The sequence below is a fragment of the Lissotriton vulgaris genome, chromosome 4_1, assembly GCF_964263255.1.
Source record: "Lissotriton vulgaris chromosome 4_1, aLisVul1.2, whole genome shotgun sequence".
NCBI lineage: Eukaryota > Metazoa > Chordata > Amphibia > Caudata > Salamandridae > Lissotriton > Lissotriton vulgaris.
The window spans coordinates 1,136,697,673-1,136,719,643 of record NC_141691.1 but is presented as its reverse complement, the minus strand read 5'-3'; the positions used below and the strand labels follow the sequence as shown (position 1 = coordinate 1,136,719,643).

The 21,971-nt window shown below is 47.7% G+C and overlaps 1 protein-coding gene across 2 annotated transcripts in view; it reads right to left on the bottom strand.

The window, feature by feature from the left end:
* ZCCHC2 (zinc finger CCHC-type containing 2) overlaps positions 1 to 21,971 on the bottom strand; it is a 400,742-nt gene that overhangs the window by 237,511 nt on the left and 141,260 nt on the right. The gene's annotated exons all lie outside the window — the stretch shown is intronic.

Genomic DNA, 21,971 nt, shown 5'->3' with positions numbered 1-21,971 from the left:
CATGGGAGAGTCCGACCATCTCTACCAGGACCTGAACCAGCAGGTACACACTTGAAACCATTATTAGGGAGACTACTGTAGGTTTACTTTTGTGTTTCAGACTTCGACATACTTTCTGATTTGGGTGAGACATTGGTAAATATAATTATTTTCAATTTAGGGAAATTATTTTGTTATCTGAACTGTAGGTACGGTCATTAACATTCAAGATAATCCTTCGATGATTCCCATGGGCTGCGATAGGTAAAACTGCAAATATCTGGTTTGTAAATGGATTACAATTTAACCTAATCTCATAACGTGTGTCCCTCTGGGCAGTTCTTTTTTAAATAGAAATTGTACATTAACAATCTTGTACTAAGTGTTCAAGTTTATACAAAGATTTCTCTATTCAATGCAGAATAAGATGCAATTTAGGAGCCACTCAGCAATGCATTTGAAAGAGGATCCATCGCTGGAAATGTAGTGCTCTTCTGTACTAAACATTCCATTACATATTTGAACACAACAGTACTGGATTGTGGAAACAATTACATCCATCTGTACCTCAGTCAATGACCAGATTGTGCATGGGAACCCCTGCAGTCTGCAGACTTATCTCTGTCTTTCATCTCATGAATGAATAAACTTGGATTAAGTCATTTTACCACATTGGCAGCTATTTTCAGGGAGTGCAAAGTGTCCTAAATATAGTTAATGTGTTCATTCTAGGAGCAACTGAAAAGATGAATTGTTATCCCTTTGGGGTTCTGATTACCAAGGCAACATGAATTTTCAAAAGTTAGCCAAAGCAAATTGAACTTTTCAGATAAGTTTACTAAACTCAATTCAAAAATTGGAACAAGTTACAGAGATTAATATCAGTCATTGTCACTGCCACTTCAGCTCAGCTCTCAATCCTCACATACATGTATTTCATCACGAGGAATAGTATTCAACAGCCGCATATACTGGACACTTTTGGTCAAATTACTTCTAGATGCAAGGAATGTACATGAACATTTATCATCGGATTCATGTAAACTGTATCATGTAATAGTAATTTGTCCTGAGCTACAGACTTTACACTGCACATGAAAAACATCTTTAAGGGTAACACTTAAGCTTGCATAGGTAATAAACATACGGGCTGTACGTCCAAGATAAGGTGACAAAATGTTATTGCCACTGCCAAACGGTCATGCTTCATTGGAAAAAAATGGCTTCAGAACAAACAAATTGTTTGATTTTTTAAAAATTGTTATTAAATAACCGAGTATGTTATATTCCGGTATATACACCAAAACACTTGTCCGTTTTACAAACGAATGAGACAGATTGGCATGGCCAATTCTTGTTAGAAAGATAGGAGGCAAGACAGGATGGGAGCTTGCACAGGCAGTCAGAAAAAGCAAAGCTGCAATTAAAGGCAAACATACTTTCTGGTCCTGAAAGGTTCAGTGCCCATAATAAAATGTGAAACTATTATGTAAGCCAATAAAATATTGCTGCTTTGTAGTATGCCACCCTTAAATAATCTATTGAACATATAAAATAAACTATCTGCTTTAAACCTTGCGCCTTTTTGTGAAGAAAAAAAATTAATAAGCGTCTTAAACATATTCAATGACAGACATTTAAAAGCTTCTTAAGTCAGGGCAAGCTAACTTCTAAAACAAATAAACAAAAAGCAAGAAACATTGCGAGGGTTTTACAGACCTCAAAGAAGCCTTAAATCGCGATGAGAACAGTCAACCTAAATCACAAATTATAAATCAAATATGGAAGCACATAAAGAGAGCATGTTCAATCAACAAATACAACGTTGCTCTAGCAGCCTGGGTGATTTAGGAGGTTCCTGGTCTGCCTAGGCAACCTTTGCCATGGCAGCCACATCTTGTCAAATTGATAAAACTACAGCATACACTCTGCAACAGAATGCCCTAATTAATAAATGATTCAGAAAAGGGGGTGGTGATGAACAGAGTGTCTGAATTAAGCAGACCACTCTTACCCAGTCCAAAGACCGGTAGCTTGTTTCCTTCCCAGTATAAGAATTGGCTTGGTAGTTTGGTCTGCCCTGTTCCCATGATGCACTGGGCCAGGGTCAGACTAATTTGCATATAGCCAAGTTCTGAGCTGGGATGGTGCAGTGAGCTAAAAAACGGTGATGGATCAAGCCCTGATCTTTGGACTGGGTAAGAGTGGTCTGCTTAATTCAGACACACTGTTCATCACACCCCCTTTTCTGTATCATTTTTGTCCACCATAAGCGTGGAAGGGTATACTCAGATGTGAGTCCCTAGCTCATTGCACCCTCAGGATTCAAGCAAGCCGGGCCGAAGACGGCTGAAATGCCAGAAACCGGTCCCCGGTAGCTTGTTTCCTTCCCAGTATAAGATTTGGCTTGGTAGTTTGGTCTACCCTGTTCCCATGATGCACTGGGCCAGGGTCAGACTAATTTGCATATAGCCAAGTTCTGAGTTGGGATGGTGCAGTGAGCTAAAAAACGGTGATGGATCAAGCCCTGATCTTTGGACTGGGTAAGAGTGGTCTGTTTAACTCAGACACTCTGTTCATCACCACCCCCTTTTCTGTATCACTAATTAATAAAGGACATTTATTAAAGAAAAATGCTACTTACCCAGTATGCATCTGTTCTTGGCATATAAAGCTGTACATTCATATGCCTTAGCATAGATCACCTCTGGTGTTGGGCCCGGATGTTTGCACTTTGTTTTTCTTCGAAGAAGTCTTTGTAGTCACGAGGTAGGGGGACTCCTCCTTTCGGTGATAATGAGCATGGGCATCGACTCCATCCCCAGATTGTTTTGCCGTAAGGGCAATGATGGTGTTAGTAAGAGTAGAAAGAGATGTCCATGTATAGTGTATCTAGGTAAGATAGTACTCCAACAGATAAAGGGACCCGGGGAGGCGGGTGGGTGCATATGAATCTACAGCTTCATATGACCAGAACAGATGCATACTGGGTAAGCAGCATTTTCCGTTCAAGGCATATGAGCTGTAGATCATGTGCGTTAGCATAGACTATACAGCAGTTATCTTCTCAGCAGTGGCTAACATGCATCTGTTGCAGTGGTTTGAAATAGTGTTCCTAAAACTGCCTGGCCCACATTAGCTTGCTGTTTTGCGAATACATCTACACAATAGTACTTTGTGAATGTGTGTGGTGTAGACCATGTTGCAGCCTTACAGATGTCATCTACGGGTATGTTCTCCAAGAATGCCATAGAAGCCCCTAGCTCGCCTGTAGAGTGCGCTCTAGGGGGAATTGTTAAGGTGCGTTTAGCTTTAAGGTAGCATATTTGGATGCATTTAACTATCCACGAGCAATACCTTGTTTTGATATAGTATTGCCCTTATGCGGTGGTGAAAATGCAACAAAGTTGTTTGGTTTTTCTAAAAGATTTAGCATTTTCAATGTAATAAAGTAATATGCTCTTAACATCTAATGTGTGGATAGCACGTTCTGCCACTGAGTCTGGTTGGGGGGAAAACGAGTGTAATTCAACAGACTGGTTGAGATGAAAGGCAGAAACGACTTTGGGTAAAGATTTGGGGTTAGTTCGAAGAACCACCTTATTTTGGTGAATATTTAATTATGGTTCTTGTATGGTTAATGCCTGGAGCTCACTAATTCTTCTAAGATGTGATGGCTATGAGGAAGGCTACCTTCCATGTTAGAAATTGTAGTTCACATTTGTGCAGTGGTTCAAACGGTGGTCCCATAAGTCTTGTAAGGACTAGATTAAGATTTCAAACAGAAGGTGGAAGTCTAGGAGGAATGATTCTCTTGAGTCCTTTCATAAAGTCTTTGATAGCAGGTACACAAAAAAAAGGTCAAGTGTTGCCTGTTTTGTAGGTAAGCCGCTATTGCAGCAGGATGTAGTCTTATTGATGTATATGCTAAGTTAGCCAGCTGTAGGTGTATCAGATAGCAAATGATGGTTTGAATTGAAGCATCAAGCGGATTGATTTGATTGTTATTACAATAAATTACAAATAGTTTCCATTTTGCTGCTTAGCATGCTCTAGTGGTAGGGCGTCTAGCCTCTTAATGATGTTCATGCAGTCTGGCAGGAGATTAAGGCAGCCAAACTACGATTTCAGGTGCCACATCGCAAGGTTGAGTTGACGGATCTGGATGCCTCATCTCTCCATGGTTCGGAGTGAGAAGCTTGGGGGAGAGGTGTAGTTTTTGATGAGGAACTACTGATAGTTCCAACGGGGTTGTGAACTATGGTTGTCGAGTCCAAGTGGAAGCAACTAGGATCATTGTGAGGGAATGGCGTTTGAGCTTCCGAACCACTAATGGAATTAGCGGGAGAGGTGGAAAATCATAAGCAAATATCCCTGACCAACTGATCCATAGCGCATTGCATTTGGACAATGGGTGTAGATACCTGGACGCGAAGTTGGGGCATTTTGCGTTGGTGTGTGGCGAACAGATATATCTCTGGGTAGCCCCACATTTGGAAAACGGGAGAAGAACTTATGGGTGTAGTTCCCATTTGTGGATCGGATGTCTTGGACGACTGAGAAGATCTGCAATTTGGTCATTTACTCCTGGGAAATGTTCTGCAAGGAGATATATTTTTTGAGATATAGACCATCGCCATATGCTTTGAGCTAGGTGTGAAAGCTGTAGAGAGGGTTTCCCCCCATGTTTTGGTATGTAGTATATTGCTGTCATGTGGTCTGTACGAACTAGGACAGCTTTGCCTACTAGATGCATCTGAAAAGCGTTCAATGCTAGGAAAAGTTTTAGCAGCTCCAGATGGTTTATGTGGAGTCGTTTTTTTTGTAGAGTCCAGATGCCGTGAATGGTATGTTTTTGAAGATGAGCTCCCAAACTAGTGAGCAATGCATCTGCTAGGAGCACCATATGTGGAACCAGGTTGATGAATGGCCGGCCTTTAGAAAGGTTTTGTGTATTCCACTACTGCAGAGTGCGATGAGTGCTGCGGTCCACCAACACCAGATCGGTTAACTGACCTTGGGCCTGGCTCCACTGACGTGCTAAGCATTCCTCTAGGGGACGCTTTTGGAGTCTTGCGTAAGGAACGATCAGAATGCAAGATGCCATCATTCTGATCAACACAACAAAGGGAGAATGCCAGTACTGATAACAAGACATAATTTACAAGTATTATAACAGCACCTGAAAGATTCATTCAAGACTGGAAGCTCGTTAATAGCTTTTATTATTCTTTTTAACTTTTGTCAGCAAAAGGAGGATTGTTTCATGAAAAATGCTTTTTCAGAAAAACTTGAACAACTAATACATGCTAGGGACAGGACTTAGGAAATCATTCACCATATCAAACATATCACAGGCATACAACAATCAGGCATTCAAAAGTGGTAAGGGGTATAATGGCTAAAAGGAACTACAAAAGTGCATATCATACAGTATTTACAGTGAAATTGAGGGAGCCAAAGTCTGCAAAACAATTTTCAGAGTGATATCATTTAGAAGTTATTCAAACACAAAGTACATTTCTCTGTCAAATCAAAATGTTCATAGTATTTGATCAGGTAGAAAGATAATGTACACAGAACAGTGATAAGCAGCAGGGAAATTTTTTAATACGCTTATCACCCAGGCAGACTATGCCTGGGTGATAAGCGTATTAAAAAATTTCCCTGCTGCTTATCACTGTTCTGTGTACATTATCTTTCTACCTGATCAAATACTATGAACATTTTGATTTGACAGAGAAATGTACTTTGTGTTTGAATAACTTCTAAATGATATCACTCTGAAAATTGTTTTGCAGACTTTGGCTCCCTCAATTTCACTGTAAATACTGTATATGCACTTTTGTAGTTCCTTTTAGCCATTATACCCCTTACCACTTTTGAATGCCTGATTGTTGTATGCCTGTGATATGTTTGATATGGTGAATGATTTCCTAAGTCCTGTCCCTAGCATGTATTAGTTGTTCAAGTTTTTCTGAAAAAGCATTTTTCATGAAACAATCCTCCTTTTGCTGACAAAAGTTAAAAAGAATAATAAAAGCTATTAACGAGCTTCCAGTCTTGAATGAATCTTTCAGGTGCTGTGTTATAATACTTGTAAATTACGTCTTGTTATCAGTACTGGCATTCTCCCTTTGTTGTTTTGGATACTGGCTCAGCCATACTGATTAGAGCCAACCCTTAGTTGTTTTTCGATCATTCTGATCAACTGCATAAACACTCAGGCTAGTAGTGAGCGAAGCGGTTGAAATTGTGCTATTAGGGTTTGCATGTGGAGTATTCTTACTGGGTGGGGTACGCTAGAGCTTTGCAAGTGTTTATTGTGGCTCCTAAGTACGCTTGCGTGTTGGAGGGTTGAAGAGGAGACTTGGTGAGGTCGACAGTGAATCCCAAGTTGTGAAGCAGCTGAACGGTTTTGTGAGTGTGGTGTATGCAGCTTTGTTGCGACATGGCTTTTATTACCCAGTCGTCCAAGTAAGGGAAAAGGTGAACATGCTGTCTTCTTAAATGAGCTGCGACCACCGCTAGACACTTGGTGAAGACTCTTGGTGCTGTAGTTAACCCGAATGGGAGGACTTTGAATTGGTAATGTTGTCCTTCCACCATGAACCAGAGGTATTTCCTGAGAGGTGGGTGAATGGGAATATGGGAGTAGGAGTCCTTTAAATCTAGAGTGGAAAGAAATGCGCCTTGCTGAAGCAATGGGAGCACCTTGTAAGGGTGATCATGTGTAAGTGATCTGATTGAATATAGAGGTTTAGCTGTCTGAGGTCCAGTATGGGCCTGAGGTAGCCGTCCTTTTTTCGAATTAAAAAAGTAAAGAGAGTATACTCCTGTCCCTTGATGACGTAATAGACTGGTTCTATTGCATGTTTGTCTAACAGAGAGAGGACCTCTTGTTTTAAAAGGGTGAGATGTTCTGGTGACATTGCACGCTCCCTTGGAAGGATTGTTGGTGGAGTGCTGGTAAGTTCAAGGCAATAACCATTTTGGATAATTTGTATTACCCTCTTGTCAGAGGTGATTGAATTCCAGACAGGTAGGTACTGTGAGATACATCTCCCAACAGGAGTGGAATGATCGGGGTAGTGGAGGGAAGTCACTGTTTATTGGCAGGGGAAGTGCGGGTCGAGTTACCTATGCCTCTTCCATTGTTATTATTTCCTCTGTAACCGCCTCGAAAATAGCCTTTGGAGGAGTTAGACTGGTTGTTCCCTGTAAGAGGAGATGGGATTTTTTGACGACTGTTTCTGAGCCACCCCTGTAAAAGGAGCGACAAAAGGAACCCTTGCTATAAGGTAATTGTAGGGCTCCCATGGATTTCGCTGTTTTGGTGTCTTTCTTCATCTTTTCTAATGATGTATCTACTGTTGGCCCGAAAAGATGCTCTTTATCAAAGGGTTGATTAAGTATGGAGGATTGTACCTCTTGCTTGAATCCAGAGATTCGAAGCCAAGCCCGTCTCCGCAACAGTATACTAGTGTTGTTAGCACGAGAAACTGTTTCCACTGCATCTAAGGCGCAAATTATTGAAGTGTTGGTGATGAGCTTTCATCTGTGAATGAGACATTAGCTTTAGTTTTATATTCCTCTGGCAAATGTTGCATGAGTTTTTCCAGCTCATCATAGCGGGCTCTATCATAGCGTGCTATCAGAGCCTGAGCGTTGGCAATAATTAGCAGCCTGCTGGGGGTGGGGGAGGGGGGGGGGGGGGGGGTGCGGTGTGCAATGTGCGTGTAGCTTAGCCAGCTGCAAGATGGCCGCACTTTGAATGGGTTCTGCCGGCCAAGCCTAACATCTGCCAGAATCCTGCAGACTAACTCACTGAAAATGCCTGGCTCCTGGCCGTCCTGACTGACCTCGCCCCGGGGCTCCGCCTGGTATCACTTTTGGCTCCCCGCACTGCTCCTGGGCCATGTTTCGACACCGGGCCTACTCCTAGAGTCTGGGCGCCTCTGCTGGTGTGGCCCGGGTGCCTGCTTCGCCTACACTTAAGCTTCCTGCACCCGGAGCGTCAACCTGAGGACTTCCTCCAACTCCTGTCCGCCATTGCCAGTGAGTGCTGCTGTTGGCATCCTTCGGTGGGATCGGGGGCGTGCGAGCCACACCATTCGGCCCGACCGTTTCACAGCGCAGGCACAATTTTTCCAGCTGCTGGTGCCCACCACGACAGCCCACTTCCACCGGGTCGGGCGACGTGGGTGGCGCGTCCCCGTGTTGCTCCTTGTCTCCTGCCGGTGCAGCCCCAGGCTCCCTGCTGTGCTCTGTAGCAACCTGCCTGGATCGTCCCTGCTGCACGCTGAGCCCGGCCCCCCGGCTGTCTGCATTTCATCGCCGCCTCGCTGCCAGCCCTCCATGGCTGCTCCTCTGCCCAATGCCCTGCCTTTGACCCTGCATTGTGGTGATGCGTGCCGCATTACCCCCCTCCCACCTGCTAGTGTTTTGGGCCACACCTGGAGACTGCAGCAGCCATTCTGTTGGGCCCGGCGCCGTCCTTGGCTACTTAAGACTCAGCGGCCCGGTTGCTCATCACGCTCCTCCTCCTTTGCTTGCTTACTTTCTGGGGGCGTGCCTGCCACTAGCCTCCCGCCGACCAAGTTAAGCGCTGCTGCTGCAGGGATCTCTGTGGTGGGGTTGGGGTCGTGCGCGCCATACTGCGGGCCCTCAATCACCACTATCACTGCTGTGACATGGTTAAAGCTCTACAAACCTGCTGCCCTGGCCACACGTTGGAGGCTGCACGCCCCACCCCGAAGCTATCATTCCTGCAGCTGCGCTCTCCTCCGAGGCACTTACTACCGGACTGACGCTGCTGCGGCCACCCCTCGCTGGGTAACACCAGGATCCACGGACCGTCTGCTCTTCCTTGCCTGCCAAACATTGCTGCGCTGCCTTAGACATCCTCCTGATGGGCCCCGCGATCCTGCTTGGCACCCGCAACATACCATTGTTGAGGGCGCAGTGTTTCCTCCTGACACCCCGGGACTGGGTGATGCCAGTCTACTGCCTTCTCACCCTGCCCGCTTGCTCCATTCTCCTCTCACCTGGGACGGCTCCTCCACACCCTGAGGCACTGCTACTTTGCCTTCCAGTTGCGATCTTTTCCTGCTCCTTGGCCGCTTCCCTCACCTGCCATGGGGAAGACTGACCTCAAACAGCCAAGGATTGCTTTTGACCAGCGCCGGCCGACGCGCCAGGATGGTGTGGTCGCCGATGGAGGCAACCCAGCTGCCCCACCAGAGGTGGGCTCAACACGGGAGGACGATCATGCAGGAGGTCAAATCCGCCTTCTCATGCATTGTGGCACAGCTGGAACAGCTGTAGTCTCGTCTGGATGCGGTCAAGTCTCGGGTGACTCATGATGCTTGCCTGCTACACGTCGAAACGAGGGTCTCTGACGTCGAGGCTGCCGCCACTCAGGATCGACAAAATACTTCTTCAAATGGATAAGATACTGGAGCGGATAAGGAACAAAAATGAGGTTTTGGAGGCGCGCTCCCACAGGAGCAACCTTCGCATCACAGGCTTGCCCGAATCCACCAATATCTGGCGGATGGAGGACTTTGTGGAACAACTTATCCGCAAACTTTTTGCTGAGGTCCTTTTTCCGTTCTTAATTGTTGAGCGGGCCCACTGCTCCCTCAGTCCTCGACTCAGCCCCGGACTGCCGACTCGCCCAATCATCGTCAAAATCCTAAATTACAGGGACCGCGACACAATTCTCCGAACGGCCAGGGAGAAAGGCGAGACCCGCCATCAGGGCAACTCCCTGCCGTTTTATCACGATAACACCATGGCAGTGCAGGCTGCTCGCCGAGAGTTCCTTCCCATGAAGCAAATCCTCCAGAAGCATGAGGTCCCATACTCCCTGGCGTATCCGGCTAAACTAAGAGTCAGACAAGGCTCCTAGGCACTCGTCTTCCCTGATCCTAAGGAATCTCTGGCTTTTGCGAAGAAAGTAGACCGATCGCATCGATCCACTCCTGCGAACTCTCAAACCACTGTGGACTGCAACCTAAGCGACAATGACTGAACTGTAATGTACTAATATGCTATTAGTTGGCTTTGCCTCATATTACTCGATCACTGGTTTTGATATGGCCCAATTTGCAACTCCCTTCTCCATGTGTCTCTTCTTCCCACAGCAATGCATAGTGCTGGGTGCCTCCAAACCGTGGATGTCCTTCCTTCCGCTGTCTGCTTTCCATCGGGCTTGGCCACCCTGCCTCTTCGGCAGGGGTTTATGCTGAGTGGCACCATGCCTCAACGGGATGATTTCCTCCTTGGACATAGACTCCCCTCTTTCCAGTTGTGGTTCTCGGGGTGGGTGTGGGTTGTCTCTCAGCCTGATTGGGAGGTTGTTGTGGGTGGTAAGGTGGGGGGATTTGGGGGTTTTTGGCCTTCCTCTGAGGCCTTTTTTTTGTATATGTTATGTTTTGTTGCACTTCCAATGCTACTGCACTGTGCTTGCTCCTCCACGATACACTACACTGTTCTATGCACCTACTCGAGGTTTCTCCCTCACGTACCTCTGTCCTCGACACTACTTTATCAATATGGCACCATGACAGATACCACTTTCTGGACCTGGAACGTCCACGGCCTTAAAGACCACCGCAAGGCGCGCCTGGTCCAGGCCCACCTTACCAGGCACAGGGTGGACATTTGTTTTCTACAAGAAACTCACCTGCTACCTGCGACTTCCTCCAGAGTTCTTTCCCGGCACTGGGGCAAAATACACTCTGCCTTCTATTCCAATTATTCTCGGGGGTATCCATCCTTATGCGTAAAGGGCTCCCCTGGCAGACTTTCCAGGTAGTTACCGACCCTGGGGGCGTTTTGTGATACTCCATGGCACCCTTCAGGCCCAGCCATCGACACTCGCTGCAGTGTACGACCCGACTTCTTTGCACAAGTCTGGCACCATATTTAGTCCATGGTCCCTGCTGCGCTCCTTTGGGGAGGTGATTTTAATGTAACACTGACCACTACACTAGATCGCTCTGGCCTCCACGCTTCCCACCAGTGTGCAGACACGATCCTAAGCTCCATTCTCCCTGATAACTTCCTGTTCGATGCATGACTCTACACTCGGCCGAGGCTCGCGAGGGCACTTGCGTCTCTGGCTTCCAAGACTGCTGGTCCCGCTTGGACCTCTGGATCACCACTCAAGGTGCCCTCGCCTAGCTCACCTCTGTTGATCACATGGCGCGCACCCTCTCAGATCACGCTCCTGTTCGCATCTGCCTGCACCGCCCGCACTCAGCCTATTGCACGTTCACCTGGCGGCTTCCCCCCAATGCGCTACTAGACTGTCTTCTGTGACGAGATACAAACCGCAATCACTAATTATTTCGAGCTTAACGAAGGCACAGTTGACTTCCCCTCCACGCTCTGGGAGGGTTTCAAAGCAGTTATTCGTGGACAATGCATCTCCAAACAGTCTGATGTCCTGAGCACAATCTGCGGTACTCTTACTATATTGGAAATGGAGATTAAGGCTCTGGACTCCTCTCACTCCTGGGACCCCAACCCCGACAAGCTAGCTCAGATCCGAGGGAAGCAAACTTTGCCGATGAGGCTTACCAAAAACTTTCGTTCCTCTGTAGGTGCCGGTTTGGTGAGGGCGATCGTCCTGGGAAAACCCTTGCCAACCTCCTACTGCTCACGCCGTGTCCTACATACCGCCCTTCAAGATGGTGGCCCTGCTAGAACCACTTCCCCTGAGGAAATCACAGCGAGATTTGCTGCTTTTTACCCACAACTTTACACGGCCGGATTCGTACCCCCGAGTGAGGTCCTCAAGCAATACTTCGATACCATACAACTCATTTGGCTCGGCAACCCTCACTGGGAATTCCTTGACGAGCCCTTCTCTAAAGAATAAGTTCTAGCCGATCGCTTGGGCTTCAGCCCGGTCTTCATACGTAAAATATTACTTCTCTACACCCTTCCCACTGCCAGTATCTGAATCAACTATCAAATATCTGAGTAGATCTCCATTAGGCGAGGCACCCGGCAGGGGTGCCCCCCATCACCCATGCTTTCCGCCATCGCAATGGAACCCCTTGCTGCAAGACTTCGACAGCATCACACCTAAAGAGGCATCGGTTTTGCGGCATGCACTCTTTTAGTCTATGTACATGGACGATGTTACTCTTTGTGTCTGCAATCCCCAGGAGAACTTCAGCCCTTTGGTCCATGAGGTGATACGGTTCGGGGGATACTCTGGAACTGGAATAAGTCGGTGTTTCCCCTCACTGATGCCACAGTGCCTTTCACGCCAGAATAACCCTTCATGTAAGCATCAGGTCCTACTAGGTACTTCGGTATCTGGCTGAGCAGGGACATGGATGAACTTTGGAGAGCTAACTTCAGCCGTGCTGTGGACTGGTTTGAGTCCAAGATTTTCCTCTGGAGCCGGCTGCCTCTATCTTTGGCCAGTCACATAGCTATCGCCAAGATGGTTGTGCTCCCTAAGTTTATAAACTTGCTCGTGAACATTCACATCCAACTCACTGCCCACTTTGTTCACACAGTCCACTCTTTGCTCATCCATTTGGTTTGGGCTGGTCGACAGCCTAGGATTGCATACAACATTGTCACCCTCCCGCTGTCACGCGGTGGGCTTGGCGCCCTCAATTTTACAATTTGTGCCTCTAGTACCCAGGCCAGTTTTCTTCATTTTTTGGCTCCATCCGACTTAAGGCACATTTTGCAGTGGAGGCTGACCTTGCTGCTCCATGGCCGCTCTCGACCGCCTTGTTCGCCCCAGAAAAGCTTCCACGCACTGAGGTCGATACGGTAGAGACCATGCTCTGGGCTTGGGAGGGGCTCCGTAAATTTTAAGGCTCTGGGATGCTCTCCGCGAATAAGGTGCTCATCATCCGACTTTTCCTCCTCTTCAAACTTCTGGGATGGTTAAACACGCTACTCGCTTAGGGCTGTCTACAGTGTCTGATCTCTACCCTGGGAGCACATTCTTCTCACTTGCCTCCGGGCCCCATGGTCACTCTGCTTTACTATCAACTCAGGACTGTGTGCAGGGAGCTTCAACTCTAGTTTCCCCAGCCCCCTCCCTCGATGGCCACTCACAACTTCTTTATAAGTTCCCCCTCCCCTCGGAAACTAGACACTAAAATCTATGCCCGCATGCAGGCAGCATCTTCCATTTCCACTGACCGAGCGCTTGTGGTGAGGACCTGGGTGTCGAAATCTCCCAAGCTGAATAGCGCCATTGCTGTAACCAGATTAAACATTTGTCGCCAAATTACAGTCTGCGCCTTATTCATTTTAAATATTTACATAGGATTTCTGTCCAGCTACACAAGATGGGACTTATTTCCAATGATAGATGCCTGCGCTGCCCTGCTCTTGCGGCTGACTTTTCCCACATCGCCTAGCTGGGCCCCAGGTCTACGCATACTGGCATGAGGTCTGCGCCTCTATTTCTGAGATCACCTCGTCGCTGGTCCAGCCCGATCCTCTACTTTGCCTTTTAGGCTTTGTTAAATATTGCCCAGATGCCTCCCGCCGCCTGACTGCCATGCTACTTATCCTTGCGCGGCGTAGGGTTTCCATATCCTGGGGCCTGCACCTAAGGCCGCCCTTTTGCTTGAGGATGCCTAGCGCTGCCAGACTCTCCTGTCCGAATTCTGGGACCTCATGCCTGCCAGAATAAGCCCAATTGACATATGGGGCCCACTTGTGTCCTATCTCCTAAGTCGCAATTCTCAGCGCCGAGCGACCTCTCCTGCGCCCAGCGACCTCTCCTGCGCCGCCTGCGGCGGCCGCCAGTGAGGGTCAACGAGTTGCTTGCTCCCCGCTCTCACTCCCCTCTGTTCAATCATCCTCTCTCCCTCACCTAAGGTGCTTCTCTCCGTAGTAGTACAGCCCACTGTATTGGTGTTCCAACGATATTTCTTCTCTGTATTGATTACAATGCTTCTGTATACAAGGTCTCTTTTGCTGAAATATATTTCATGATTTCATGTCGGTACGTGATGTCTTGTTCCGGTGCAATGTTGTAACTTTGCTATGAAATTGTTCGATAAAGGTTTTTGAAAGAAAAAAAAAATTCATGGGTAAAGTGTTAGTAGACCTTTGTGAGCGGGTGAATGTCTCTACAAGGAAATCCTCTTCTAGGGGGTCTGACTGTAGCTCAACCCCGTGATATTAGGCAGCCCTGTTGATAAGTTGTGCAAAACCAATATTGTCATCATGTGAGGAAGGTCTGCAGGGATACAGGTCAGGGTCATTAGGTTGATCCTTATTATATTCATCCCAGGGATCAGTGTCCTGTGGTTTTTCTGGATCTTGTGAGGTCAGATGATAGTCACCCCCATTCCCACCCCCATTCCCATCCTCATTCCGATCCCCCTCCTCAAACCCATCATCCTGTGAGTCAGGTGACATAGGAGGTAGTGAACTTGATGGTGTAATGTGTATAGGACGAGGAGGAGAGGGAGGTATATAAGGGGGAGAAGAGTTAGAACCCATATCTCTGTTTTGCTTCATAGGTATGGGGGGAATCTCCTGAAGGGTCTAACTTCCTTTTTTTTTAGGAAGAGTAGCCAGAAGGTGTCCAGTTCTTGGATCAATACAGAGTCTTTTTGGTTTGGAACCAAAGGTGTGTGTGGATGGAAGTTCTTTGGAAGGAGTATCTTTCTCTTTAGGAGTGATTTACGGTGTCGAAGATTTGGGCCCAATGTCTTTAGGTGCCAAGTGTTTGGAATCCAAATGCTTATTTTTAGCCGGTTTAAGCTGTGGAGTCTTCGGAGTGGTATGTTTCGGCTCCGAAATTTTCGGCGCGGAGAATGTTGGCTCTGAGCTTTTGGGTGTAGAGCGTTTCGGCTCAAAGAGTTTAGACTTGGAAGATTTTGGTTTTGAGTCCTTTGTTTTGGAGGGTTTCGGTTCAGAGGTTTTAATTTTGAAGGTGTCTTTGGTGCAGACGACGTGGGAAGTGGCACATGTTTCTCCTTACGTTTCAGTGCCAAAGGTGTTGATTCACACCCGGACTGGGGCCGGCTCGAGCCTGAAGGCTTGTGTTTCATAGCCGGGCTGGAGGGCGGGGCATCTGAAACTTTTTTCAGGGTCGACCGGAGCCCGAGGGCAACATCCGGGCCTTATCTTTTTGTTGAGTGGGTACATGGGGATCTGTACTCGCTGGATGTTGACCTGGGGTGATGTTAAGGTGTTCCTCCATTTCGGAGTCATCGCCGGACACGGAAACCAGTTATCAATCTCCGACAGGACGGTGTTCTTCTTCACCGAAGATGTCCTGTACGGAGCCGCTGTCGCATTGCATCTCGTGGCATCGAGCCCAACGATCACGGATGGTCTTCTTTGATCGGAATGATAAACAGGCTTCGCAGGATTTTTCTTCGTGTTCCGGGGATAAGCACAGGTTGCAGACCTCGTGCAAGTCGGTGCGTGGAAACTTAGCACGACACATGGGACATAACTTGAACAGAGTCAGTTCCATCGACTGATGGCGTGGTCGGCACGGGGAGGCCCGACGGCTCGCCTTGAAGTTCCCGATCTAAGGTTTTTACAGTGTATCCGATACGCGGCAAATGGGAAACCACGATCGAAAGACAATAACGACTTGGGTAGAGGATTGCACATCAAAGGGGCTCGAAAGATACTTGAGAGCAGCAATGCACATCCAAACCCAGGCCCAATACAAGATGGCGATCTATGCTAACGCATAAGATCTACAGCTCATATGCCTCGAACAAATAATTCCCATGGAAGGACACCAATACAGGCGTGCCTTGCTTGTGAGAGACATGCCCAGCAAACTGGTATTCATATAAAGTGTCCATCGAAATTACAACTGAGCTCAAGTGACTATCAACAGCAGCACTTTAAGAGTTGCCACTGTGGAAATCAAAAGATGCTTCATGGCGGTCCGAGTGCTGCTGTAAATAAAGTACCACAGAGGGTCAATGTCTGTCCTGCAAAAAATGCAAATCAGATCTGTATTTTATATAGCTAGGTCAGTGCGATACTGCTTTTATCGAACAAATCCTTTGGCCAGTGAATCCTTGGAAAGGGGTGGGGGAGACATGGGGGTGTGCATTAAGATTGTTGCACCCAGTGCCACCATTACTAAAGTGGGCCCTGCACAGAATACCAGTACCACCATTACTAAAGCGGGCCCTGCACAGAATACAAAAGTGAACAGGACCAGGGTCGCCAGTCCCTTTCTTCACCTTTTAATTCTTCACTCTCTCAGATCAGTGTCTGATTGCACATGACAACACAATTCGACTGTTATTAAAACAGTTTCTCTTGTGAAACAGTAAAGCAAGAGCCGGGGACGCAACCAAAGCAATGTATCTACTATGGGCAAAAAACTCTCCACCCGTCAACTGGCCCTAGGATGAAAGAATACACCATTACGAGAAAGGCAACAAGTTTACCAGCACTCTCTTTGGGCACCATTTTAAAATAGTCTATAGCTATTAAGGTAATATCAATTATGCCCCGCACCAGCTAAACTCAAAAGAGTCTGTCATGCACAACTAATGTAATAGATTTGCAGGCATTTAGTAAAATGTACAAATTGTATTTAACAATCAGGGATGTGGAATTCCTATAACCCAACGCCCGGGACATATTGTTTGGGGTCAAGGGCACTACGTTTTAATGTGCAGTTCGTCTTTATGACAAGTAGGCCCAACCCCCTGCAGCACAAACCCTTTGGCTGCCAGTTTAAAGTATCACATTGTTGATGAGGGAAGGGCATTCTCTACAATTAAGGTAAAATGTGTGTTATATGTAATATGTGTGTTAATGCTGTTCAAACTTGTATATATGGTTCATTAATGCAAAGCCTTTATAATTAAAGTGAGCACTAAAGCACAAGTTACTACTCTTGTAACGATAGATCTGTAAGAGACATTAGTTAGTGATAGATTCCTTACCTTAGAATATCCCTAGGCATCAGACTGGATCCAGAAATTTTTGCATAGCAGTACCCTTGTGCGTCGGTAGGCGGCGTCTGCGGCTCCGCATCAGTCGTCGGCGCCGTGATGACGTCGGAGTACTTAGACGCCGCCTCCACGTGCTGACGTCAGTTCCTAGACACAGCTTTTCGGCAATAGAAACGCAGAGCTATGCTAAAAACCAACACTGGTGCCATTGAAACTAGGGCCCTGAAAGAGGATGACCTTAACCCTCGATATCGGTTGTAGGAGAGTAGGGTCTGCAATCCTATGATCACCCAGATTTTTTTGCTTTTGTTTCACTGGTTTACGACTTTCTCTGGCTGTGGGCCTGCCAATCAGACCCACAGCCTGGCTGTTCTCTTTCTAAATTACCTCATGTACCCTAGGTGCATCTACCAATTGGTACTGGGCCACCTTATCAGACCCTGTAACTCAGGGCATAGGTGTACCCAGGGCTGCCAGGGGCTGCAGCATGTATTATGCCACCCCTGGCTGGCCTCCTAAATTTGACACAACTGGCTGCATGACAGCTGGGGCAAAGTCGTGTAATCACCCTTTGCTGTAGGTGTAGTATACCTATACCTAACCCTAAAATGGACACACAGATTCCTATCAGTCACTCCTATGGCAGGCCTTGACAATCCTGAAGGCAGAGTGCTTGGAATCGTGTGAGATGGTGCTCTGGCATGAGCTGAGCCTGTCTGCAGCTTGCGGAATCAAGTCCTAATAGCTGTTCCATGATATCGCATACCATATACTCTTAAGTGCATTATAATCCTCGCGGTTAAATGCTATCTTTGGTATTGCTTTATCAAAACATGTCGAGTAAGGTGTCATACGAATTGGAATACTAACCCCTCGCCAATTCTGGCGACGGGGTTAGCATTCCACCCTTCTAGAGGGACACGACATGGATGTAACTGTGAACCCCGGTTAAAGTTAACTGAAGCCTCAGCTCCACAAAATGGATGCTGCCACCACAGACACGAGTCTGACCCCCTGCAGCTGGGAGTCCTTCCAGCGAGGGGAGCCTGGACAAAGGGTTTCCTGTCAGGGGCGGTGCTAGCACCGTCCCAGACATGGTTTTGTGTATCCTGGGTAGGCAGGGCTTTACAGGAAGGTGACTGCTGAGTGGCACCCCGGTGCTCACTACGCATAGGCCGGTCTGAACCAGTTCCAGGGGCACACCAGCCCCTGGCCTGGGGAAGTCCGGCATGGCTGAGGGGTGTAACCACCCCCCACCTAGTCCCACCCATAGGCAGGACCTAGTCACCGGGTCAGCCCCCTTTTTTAGTATAAAGATGGGAGCGGGCCCCCTGTTAAAATTAGATCATCTTTGGAATCAAGATACCACTTTCTTCGAAAGGACTTCACGATTTCTTCTTCAAGATTCTCCCTTGTGGCTAAGGAGTAGTCACCCTGCATCAAGCGGGCACCATCCTAAAGAACACTGCGGTCTGCTGCAAGTCCTTCATCACGAATCCGACGACCCAGCTCGACGAGACCCGGCTTCCCTGGCACCTCTGACCTCTACTCACCTCTACAGCCAAGCTGAGAACCGTGAGTGCGACGAGACCTCAAGGGACCGACGATCGCCAAGACTGCACGACATCTTTACTGCAAGCCCACCGTGTCCTCCACTGGTGAGTGCTTTGGGGTCCGAGAAGCCCCGACCCTGCGCAGCTCCAGCACCCAAGATCAGCCCCCCTGCATCTCCACGATCGGCGTGGGGCCCTTCTGCTGTTTGCTGTGCACCGCGTTGTTTGGCTACTAGCCGGCTGGCTTGTGGCCTTCTGAACGACGCCCAACGACTTCACGACTGCTGGTCTGGTTGCTCCAGGCTGGCCCTTGCTTCCTTTTTCAAGAGAGGCACCCCGGACCCTCCTGGTCCACTCCAGACGCCATTTTAGGTCCACCGCGTGGGCTTGAATTTGCCAAGGCTTTGTTGCCCAATCCTGGGTCCAGCGACGCCGACAGCTTCCATCTTCGTGGGACAGCTCGATCCTCCATCCTGGTCGCCGACAACGCCTCCTGGTCCGTGAGATCTTCGAGTCAAGCGTCACCCACTCACCTTGTCGAGGTGGCTACCATCCGGTGCCCTCCTGGTGCCCACTGACTACTGGCTAGTAGTCTCGAACTTGGTCCCCTCTGCTTTCAGGTGTCATCTATCTTCGAGATCCAGGCTTGGATCCAACTGAACTTTCTTCACTGGTCACCGGCCAGCATCTTTTCTTCCGGCTCCTGGTCCGTCTACGAGGATTCCCGACGTCTTTTCAGACCTATGCAGCTGCAGCCCCTGGGCTAGGTAACTTCGGCATTTCGGTGCCCCAGCATAGCCTCACTATCCAAGGGTCAGAATCTACTTTCGTTTTCTCCCTACCAGGTCGGGTTCGCCCGAGAACACTAACTTTCTAATTCCTAGCTACCATAGACTTTTGTCCCGCATCTCGCGTGAGAGTGCACACACTGCACCCGAGTCCCCTAGGCCTCCTAGAAGTAATTTAACGATTCCCTAGTCAAGTCCTAGCGATTCCAAAAGCTATTAGTACTGTACTTACCTGCTAGGAATTTCGCATTCCACTTCCAGAGTATATGGTTTTCCGTGCCCCTCGGGCATTTGTATATACTGTGCTAACTTAAGTATTTTTGTAAGAGTTTTGGTTTGTGCTTAGTACCCTGTCCTCATAAAGAGTACAGGGCTGTTGTGATCTTTAAATAAATAACTGTTTATTTTCATAACACTTGTGTGGTGTCCTTTCACTTGGTATTCAAGGGGTATATGTGTGGTAAACAGCTGGCTTAACACGCCCTCTCGAGTCTTTAGCCTTAGACTGCTCGTATCCACGCTACTAGGATAGCTGGTCTATAAGGTTGACTTACAACCAATCATCAATAAGGGTTGCTGGACTGATACATAGTGTTCACTAGAATAGTGAGCACTGCATATCAGGCCACCTTCTCACATCGGTTCGCAGAACGGGGAGGATGGGTGGGTCGTAAGGAATCTATCACCAACTAATGTCTCTTACAGATATATCGTTACACAAGTAGTAACTTGTGCATCTGAAAGAGACACGCAAGTGATAGATTCCTTACCTTAGAATAGATACCCCAGCAATACCAACCCCGGTGGTGGGTCTGCGAACCAATAATCACACCAGAAAGTCCTGGAGGACAGAACGGCCAAAGAAGCCATCCCTCCGGACTTGGCTGTCCAGGCAATAGTGTCTTGCAAACGTGTGCAGCGAGGCCCACGTAGCTGCCTGGCAAATGTCCTGCAAGGGCACTTTTCGGCCCAGGGCAGTCGTAGTTGCCGTGGCCCGAGTGGAATGACCCACAGGGGGTTCCTTCTTAGCCGACCCACAGGGGGTTCCTTCTTAGCCAAGGAGTAACACGCCTGGATACACAAGATGATCCACCACGAGATGGTCTGCTTGTGCACCGCCTTTCCCTTCTTAGCATCCACGTAACCAACAAAGAGTTGGTCATCCACCCGGAACTGGCGTGTGCAATCCAGATAGTAAGAGAGCGCACGTTTTGGGTCCAGACGGTGGAGCCTCTCTTCCTCTTTCGAGGGATGCAGAGGCGGAAAGAAGGTGGGCAAGGTGATGGACTGCCCGATGTGGAAGGTTGTGACTACCTTGGGCAGGAAAGAGGGCCTTGTCCGCAATACAACCTTGTCCAGATGGACCGAAAGGAAAGATGGTTTAGAGGATAGAGCCTGGAGCTCACACTCTCCTGGCAGAGGTGATGGCAACCAGGAATGCAGTCTTCAAGGTAAGAAGGCGGATAGGACAGTTGTGAAGTGGCTCAAAGGGAGCGCACATCAGAAAAGTAAGAACCAGGTTCAAGTCCCACTGAGGCATCACGAAGGGAACAGGTGGAAACGTATGTGTTATGCCTTTCAGGAATCAATTAACAGGGGACTTGAACAAATAAGGCTGATCAGGCAGCCTTAGAAAGGCTGAAAGGGCAGAAAGGTAGCCCTTGATAGAGCCCAGAGCAGAGCCCTGCTGGGCAAGAGAAAGAAGGAAGAACATAAGTTACTTACCTGTAAACTGTGGTTCTCCAGTATTGGTGTCTTTCATAGATTCACATGCTTGAATATTCCCCGTCGTCGAAGTGGGAGTCCCACGGTACATAAAATAGCAGTAATATATGCATGTATATATATGAGAAATATTATAAATAAAATATACATACATATAATGCAATAAAAATGTAAACTTAAAAAAGTACCATAGAACAGAATAGGCCCATTGAAAAGCCCAAGGGAGAATTCACTTTAGTAACTTATAGGAGTCATTATGTGTTGGTCCACATTCCAGCCAATCAGGCTGTAGCCTCCTCTAGAACCTTCTCCTCAGAAGCCCAAGTCCTCAGATTTTCGTAGCACAAGTATAAATGCTTGAGGAGAAGAGAGCCTCTGAGGGGAGGATGGGAGGGTCGCATGTGAATCTATGAAAGACACCAATACTGGAGAACCACAGTTTACAGGTAAGTAACTTATGTTCTTCTCCAGTATTAGGGGTGTCTTTCATAGATTCACATGCTTGAATAAGAATAGAAAGCAGTAAAACATACATTAGTCATAAAGGAAGATACAAATTAAGTTTAGGCATACCTTATCACTTAACAAGCAATAAAAAAACCAAAACATGACAATACCTTTATGACTGGAGGCGGGTAGCAACAGAGGCTCACCTTTAATGGAAAAGATTCCGCAGCACCGCTTGACCCACTGCCGTATCCGCGGCATCTGTTGATTGCAGGCAGTAGTGCTTCGTGAAAGTATGGCTGCTGGACCAAGTAGCAGCTCTGCAGATTTGTCTCAGAGGTACCCCCGCAAAGAGGGCAGCAGAAGTCGACACAGCTCTCGTGGAATGAGCTCGTGCAGGAACAGGAAGGGGCTTGCCAGCCCGTTGATGACAAAAGGATATGGCAGACGATATCCATCTGGTGATAGTCTGTTTAGTTACTGGTTGTCCTTTGCATACTGGGCCATATGCAACAAACAATTGATCAGACTTTCTG